At 39.5% G+C, this 8,287-nt stretch overlaps 1 non-coding gene across 1 annotated transcript; it reads left to right on the top strand.

Moving 5' to 3' along the window:
* Positions 1-3,821: 3,821 nt before the first annotated feature.
* Positions 3,822-3,927, top strand: LOC125937818 (U6 spliceosomal RNA). Its single transcript, XR_007462509.1, has one exon. It is a non-coding gene; the product is annotated as a U6 spliceosomal RNA (small nuclear RNA).
* The last annotated feature ends 4,360 nt before the right edge of the window (positions 3,928-8,287 follow it).

An 8,287-nucleotide genomic window follows, 5' to 3' on the forward strand; every position in this document is an offset into this window, starting at 1 on the left:
ATGGAGAGGGGTATTGTTGCTTTTCATCCTCAACAGTTATACACTATTACATTTTCAACATGTGCATATTACTTTAGTTTTGAAAAATTAAGTGATGATTATACTTTGGTTGTACAAGAGAATTACTTGTTTTTTTGAGAAACACATGCTGGAGGGGTGCCTGGCTGGCTCAGTTGGTTAAGCTTCCAACTCTTGATTTGGGCTCAGCATCATCTCAGAGCTTCATGGGTTCGAACCCTGCATCAGGCTCTGTGTACAGAGCCTGCTTGGGATTCTCTCTCTCTCTGACCCTCCCCCACTTATGCTGCCTCTGTCTCTCTCAAAATAAATAAATAGATATAAAAAATAGAAATAGAAATAGAAAATAAGTAGAAATTAAAAAAAAAAACACGAAACACACACTAGAGTATTTCAACGTTAAAAAACATCATGTCTTCAACTTATTCTTGAATGTTTCAGGAAAACATAGGGGTGTGTGAATGTGTGTGTGTGTGTGTGTGTGTGTATGTGTGTGTAGACAGAGAAAAGAAAAGCAAATGTAATAAAATGTTAACATTTGGGGAAGCTGGGTGAAGACAGGAATTCATTGTATTATTTTTGTAACTTTTTTATAAGCCTGAAATTATGTGAATATAAATAATAACAATCAATTTTAAAAATATTTTAAGACAAGTTAATAGGGTATAGAGATATTTTAACTTTTTGTTGAAAATACACTTTAGGAAAATATCTAGCAAATTTATACACCCTTCAGTCTTTAAATATAATTTAAAATATTAAAACTTATAGTATAACCTTCACTTACGCATAGAGGAAGGGTTTTGACTATCTCTGTGTATTTGTAAATTGTGGTATAGATAGATATGATAAAATGTATGTAATATTATATACAAGTTTATACATCATATGTGTGAAAAATACAAAACATCTCTTTTCTTATGCTTTTTCTTTTAAGTTTATTTATTTTCAGGGAGAGAGCACAAGTTGGGGAGGGTCAGAGAGACGGGGAGAGAATTCCAAGCTGATAGCACAAAGCCCCAGGCAGGGCTCTATCTCATGAACCGTGAGATCATGACCTGAGCCAAGATCAAGAGTTGGATGTTCAACTGACTGAGCTACCCAGGTGCCCTGAGAATGCAAAATATTCCTTTTTATTTCTGTATTTTAAAAAAATTTTGTTAATATTTATTTTGACAGAGAGAGAGAGAGAGAGAGAGCATGAGTGGGGGAGAGGCAGAGACGGAGACACAGAATCTGAAGCAGGCTCCAGGCTCTAAGCTGTCAGCACAGAGCCCGATGTGGGGCTCGAAATCACGGACTGGGAGATCATGACCTGAGCCGAAGTCAGACTCAACCGACTGAGCCACCCAGGCACCCCAGAATGCAAAATATTTCTAAGTTATATCCATATTAACTAAAATCTCAGCAATAAGTCAAAATATTTGAAATGTAATATTACTTCTCCAAGCAATTTGAAAGTGGTCATGTGACTTGTATGGATCAAAGACTATATTTATTTTCCTGGGAGGAAAAAAAGAATTAAATGAAATAGAAGGTACAAGACTGTAATCTGAAACAAATTATAAAACAAAATATAGACACAGATAACTACTGAAGGAAGAGACAAGAAGAATGTAAACGCTTATATAGTTTCATCACAGTGTTAGCAATACAAACCAGTAGGTTGGGAGAAGAGCTGGTTTGGAAAGAAGAGTGATAATTCAGTTGGGAACCAGCTTCATCAAGATATCAGGGGGCATCCATGCGGAGATGTGCGATAGTCAAGAAAGAGCACCAGAGAGATACACTGTAGAATCATTCACAAGCATTGCACAATAGCTATAGTTGTCAAAGTGAGGAAGACTGAAGTGGAAGAGGCCAGAGAGAAGAAAGCTGGCTGAGAACAAGAGCTCCAGAAACTTCTCACGTTGGGGGATGGGAAGAGAAAGAAAGAAGCCATGAGAGGCAGAAAGAGGCCTAAAATGTCATCACTTCCTTAGGGTCTTGGGAGGAAGGGAGGGAGGTTTTGTCAACCAATGCAGGACACGCATAGAAACACAGAGTCTGAGGACAAAGTAAAGACTATTGGTTTTGATGAATAGAAGAACATGGTCAGCTTTTCAGTCAGCTGACAACAGAGTGGAGAGAGAGGTGGCCAGATTATAAACGTCAAGTGAGGAATGAGGGTGAGGGCATGAAGGCAGTGAGGACTTTTAAGAATTTTAATGATTCTGTTGGTGGGAATGTGAGCTGGTGCGGCCTCTGTGGGAAAGAGAATGGAGGTTCCTCAAAAAACTAAAAATAGAATTACCATATGATCCAGCAATCCCACTGCTAGGTATTTACCTAAAGAAAATAAAAACACTAATTTGAAAAGATGTATGTATCCTTACGTTTATTGCAGCATTGTTTACAATAGCCAGACTATGGAAGCAGCCCAGTGTCCATCAATAGATGAATGGATAAAAAAGAAGTGGCATATATATATATATATATATATATATATATATATATATATATTACTCAGCCATGAAAAAGAAAGAAATCTTCCCATTTGCACCTGCATGAATGGATCCAGAGGGTATTGTGCTGAGTGAAATGAATCAGTCAGAGAAAGACAAATACCATATGATTTCGCTCATATGTGGAATTTAAGAAACAAAACAAGTGAAAAAAGAAAAAAAAGGAGAAAAGCAAATAGACTTAAATTCAGAGAATAAACTGATAGTTACCAGAGGGGAGGTAGGTGGGATAATGCATGAAATAGATGATGGGGATAAGAGTACACTTATCATGATGAGCACTGAATAATGTATAGAATTGTTGAATCACTGTATTTTATACCTGAAACTAACACTGTAAGTTAACTATACTTCAATTTTAAAAATAGTAAAAAAAGAATGAGAATAAGATAAAATGTCAAAAAAAAAATACCAGTGATTAAAGACAGGAGCAGCACCCACACAGTCTTATAAACAGAGCCTCTGAGCATGTTGAGTGCAGAACTGGGATTAGAACCTAGGTTTCTGGAACCTTCTTCTCAAGTCAATTCTGCTTCTAATTCCCCTTGGGTGTGGGTCTAATTACAACAGTGGTGAGGACAGAGCCCTAGTACTTGCTAGGATATTTCTGCTAGTCTTAAATTGTTGCCGAATCTGTAAACAGCTGCATAGCCTTTCCAAAGTGAGTCAGGGGCACGACTCTAAGCAAATCGAATGTTGATAAGACATCAAGAATTAATGAAATTCCCAGAAACTATTTTAAGTAATTCTCAATGTATTTATCCAACTGGAAACAATGACTCACTTGATATGGATAAATATTTTTACCAAATCTGTTTCTTTTGACCTTTTAATTTGAAGCCTAACTCATTTTGTTTGTTTTCCCGCTAAAAGCATTTAGACTTCTGAGAATATTTAGATTTGTTATTCAAGTTTTTTTTTATTGTATGAAGCAATAAACTAAAGCATATTCAGTGAAAGAGCTAAAGAAAATTTTATTGTTAGCATTGTGTTAAAGGTTATACATTTTTAAAAATTATTTCCAAATAACTAGAGCTTTCTGATTAGGTTTTGTAATAAGATATATAAGACCATTTGACAAATGACTTTTGAGTCTCTGGGGCATAAAAGTTGCCAAAAACAATGAAGTTTAGATCCATGCCCAATCTATGCAGAACATAATCTCCTGGTATTTCCAAAATATTTGAACACTGTTATCACTGAAGTCCTTAGCAGAGCAACATTTTTAAGCTATACCAAACAGACGTAAGCTAAGTCAATATTTCTTTTAAAAAGCTGTGTGATTTAAATCCTGCCCTTGTGCTGGCTTCCGCAGCACATAGACTAAAATTGGACCGATATAGAGAAGATTGGCATCACCCCTGGCAAGGACGACATGCAAATTCGAGAAGTGTTCCATAGTTTTCTATCACCAGTGCCCAGGTGGCCTCCCTGTACAGGAAGCGGAGTCAGATTCAGAACCATCAGGGAGAGGACTTAGACTCCGACCTGGAAATAATTCTCTAGGTAAGTCTACTAGACTCCCACCCTCCCCCGGGCTAGGGTCAGAGGGTGGCGGGGGTGAGACACTGGAGGGCATCACCTCTGCTGTTCAGCAAATCTGGTGTTGCAGTCATGTGGGTTTTGAGTGTCACGTGTATGTGAGCGCAAGGGGATGGTTTAAGCCGGGGTCTGGGGTTTTATCAGCCATTTTTTTTCCCAATAAATAATTATTGAACTCCAGTAAATAAATAAGTAAGTAAGTAAAAATCTGGCCCTTGAGGAAGTTACTTGCTCAGTTTAGAAGAAGAAACAAACCAAACCAAAACAAAATAGAACAGAACAAAAACAGGAGGGAGAGAGAGATTACAAAGAAAGTAACTGCTAATCTCCAAGAGAAAAATCTTGTCACACACTTCAAGTTTTACTTTCTTTCCTCAAGCAAACTGGTCAGTGTTCTCTTGCCTTGGTTTTCCCCCTGCATGTCTGACCCAGCAGGAAGCATAAACCAAAAATCTATGCCTTTTGAATCCCCACCTTTTACATCTGAGCTGCAATCCTAAGGAACCAGCAGCAGACCACAGCTATATTCTTCCTAGCCTGGAGATATTTCATTTTTATTCAAATAGGTTAAGCTCCATAAAGCATATGAAGCTATATTTTCAAATTTCAAAGAATATGGCAAGTGTGTTCTTTTCTCGGCCTCATCCAATCAATATTCGACGACTTGCTCCTAAGTGATTTTGCTACCTAAATATACTCTTTTTGTGTGCAGCATTTATCCATTTGGGTGGAGTTTTTTAAATCTTTCTGTCACTGTATCACCTTCAACTCATTCTTTAAAGCACAGAATTATTACTTTTTTGTTGCTGACAAGATAGAAAATAATTCTTTGAGACACATTATATTAAAGAACCATGTATTTGTTCCAATGCCCAGGAGTGAGATGCTTTTGAGAAATAGCATACTTAGTGACAGTATATTCCAGAAGTAATGTACAGCCAGCAATTGGAGAACAGTTATATGGCTGCCCACATCCTTTATTCACGTTTGTGCCCATCATTTGAAACTCTCCTCACATGATTCCTGCCTCACTTGTGCCTCTACCACCATCTTTGACCCAATGGATGCTCTCAATTTGTTACCCAGTATATATTTTTGCAACTATGTTTACTCTATATGAAAATAATTCTGAGAGTCTATCTAACTCATCTTGATCATCCTAGGGCCAAGAACAGTTTGGGGGCTCTGTTTTTTTTTAATTTTTTTAATGTTTATTTATTTTTGAGATCATGACTGGGGGAGGGGCAGTGAGAGGGGGAGACACAGAGCCTGAAGCAGGCTCCAGGCTCTGAGCTGTCAGCACAGAGCCTGACGTGGGCTCAAACCCATGAGCTGTGAGATCATGATCTGAGCCAAAGTCAGATGCCTAACCAACTGAGCCACTCAGACACCCCATGGGCTCTTGTGAGCACTTAGCAAATCCTCGTGGAAAAAGAAAGAACAGTAGGACCAAGAAATATTATTTTCTAATTCTAGCTTTAACTTGTATATCCCTTTAATAGTTAAAACAATACAAGTAAGAGTATAGCCGCCTCAGGGATAAGAATCTCAATATTCTCCAAGAGCTCCAAGGCTGAGTGCAGTAGGGGCTGCTCAAATCCACAATGCCTGCTTCATGTTCAACACAACTGTGTGAATCTATTCTGACTGCTATTAACAAATTATACCATAGACTGGGTGCCTTACACAATAGAAACTTATTTCTCACAGCTCTGGAGACTGGAAGTCCAAGTTAAGGATGCCATCATGGTTGGGTTCTGGTGAGAGCCCTCTTCCTCTGATTTGCAGATGACCAACTTCTCCTTGTATCCTCACGTGGTGGAGAGCAGAGATATTCCCTGGAGTCTCTTTTATAAAGGTGCTAATCCCATCCACAAGGGCCCCACACTCATGACTTCATTACCTCCCAAAGGCCCCACCTTCTAATATATCACACTTTGTGGGGAGTAAGATTTCAGCATATGAATCTTGGTGGGATTCAGTCCATAACAACAACTCTGTGGTGGCACTTCTTGTGGAGCATTTAAGACAGACAGAGTCATCCATTGGCAGGGTGAATGTGCCTGATCAGCCTAAGGAGCTCTGAAAGATCTGGGCTATGGAGTAAGGAAAAGTTGACCTCTCTTCGGAATTTTCCAACACAAGAGACACATCTCAAAACATTATACTCTCCCCACTTTCCCCACTGATACCTCAATTACAGAGTCTGACCACATCAAAGAAGGCACTTGTCTTTTTAAAATTTTTAACATGATCCTTTCTTACACAGGTTATTTTGGAATTTTTACATTTGAAATCGAGTTATCCTTACTTAACTAAGCAGCACATCTTCCCTCTAAAGCCTCTTTCCTCAAGTTCTCTTGAACTAGAAATAGTCTCATTTTCTGATGTTTAACTGGTGGAGCCTCATTTCTCTACTATTTGTTATTCACTTTCTTCTTCTGATAGAATCCTCAAATTAACCCCAGACTTCACTCAGCATATATTGAGCACCCACCACGTACAGAATCCATAATATACCTCCAATGATGATGGAACGAAGGGGCTCTCTAGGGCAGTGACAGGTTTGCAAGTTGAGCTTGGTTATGATAGATATTCCCTAAAGACATGGGCACCCCTCAAGATAAGAGTTGTGTTGAGTAGTGTGTCTGCTACCATGAAAGGAAAGGAAGAAGGCAGGGAAGGGAGCCTGTGTAGGCTTCCAAGCCAGTTACCAGCTGGCCATGTAGGGGCTAGGGAGTGAAAGGTTAAATGGGTGCACCAGGGCAATCCTGGTTCAATACATCAGCCCGTGATCATTACTTGTGGTTGCTACTCTAAGAAATGATGCATGGGAGGGTTGTGGTATTTCAGGATTGAGAGCAATATGGATAAATGTAGACACTTCCATTGAGGGTTAAAAAAATGAATTGCCTAAGTGCAAGAAGGGATGACTTAGATTGACAGAGGCTTTTTAAAGGTATTTTTATTTTTAAATTGTGAAATATTTCAAATATCGACTGACCACAAGCATAACCTGAGCCAGCAGGATTCTGAAGCTGAAAAAAAACTAAAATTGTTGAGTCATTAGGCAGCAAGAGAAGAAAAGTGATGCCCAGGTCAAGGGAAGCCATGGTTCCCTGGATCTATTTGCTCCAGATAATTCCCCTTCCCCTCTCCCAGGGGAACGAGACATAGGTGCACATTTTTGAGGTGTGTTTCAAGCACAATGATTTGAATAGTGACAGATCAGCTTCTGAGACCTGAGACTGATGCTTGAAAGAGTCTAGGCTGCTTATTCTGAAGAAGGGATCTGTGACAGCTGCCTCCCAATGATTGAAGGGTGGCCATGGGCCCAAATGGACTTGACTTATTCTTGTGACTCCAGAGGGCCATGAGGATCACTTGAATAAAGTCACAGAGAGGAAGCAGGTTTCAGCTCAGTATAGAGAACTGATTTTTTTTTTTTGAGAGAGACAGAGAGACAGACAGAGAGAGAGAGAGAGAGAGGCAGAGGGAGAGAACATTAAGCAGACTTTATGCCCAGCACCCAGCTCCCAGCTCAGAACCTGATGCAGGGCTCGATCTCACGACTGTGAGATCATGACCTGAGCTGAAATCAAGAGTCAGCTGCTTAACTGACTGAACCAGCCAGGCACCCACAGTATAGAGAACTTTCTAACATGAGTATGGTCCAGCGATGAGTCTGGGGGTGTTACAGGAGATTAAGGTCTCATCCCTGGAGGGCTCGGTCAGATGTCAGATGCCACCTCCCAGGAATCGCCAGATTTCAAACTTCCTCCCAAGGTTCTCTCAGTCCCAGGGTGTGGGAGATAGACAAAAAACAAAAACAAAAACAAAAACAAAAACAAAAACAAAAACAAACCACTACCATGCAATGCAATGAAAGATCAGAGAAGGGTACTTCTAAATCTGCTCAGGAAAATTAGAGAACGCTTCAGAGAGGAGGCGACACTTGATATGCTTGAGGTATGTAGAAAATAGAACAGAGGAGACACCATGTGCAATGATTTAGAAAGCTTATACAAGGCCTGAGGAATGCACTGGGTCTGGAATATCAAGTGTTTTAATGGGAAGTAGTGGAGAATGAGGCCACAATTGAGAACCATGCTTAGGAATTTGGAATTGACCACATAAGCAAATACCTGATTACATCCCTATTTTAAGAATATCACTTTGGCAGCGGCATTAGAGGTAGACATTGTCTTGATATGTTGAAGAGC

This window comes from Panthera uncia (genome assembly GCF_023721935.1).
Source record: "Panthera uncia isolate 11264 chromosome A3 unlocalized genomic scaffold, Puncia_PCG_1.0 HiC_scaffold_12, whole genome shotgun sequence".
Lineage (NCBI taxonomy): Eukaryota > Metazoa > Chordata > Mammalia > Carnivora > Felidae > Panthera > Panthera uncia.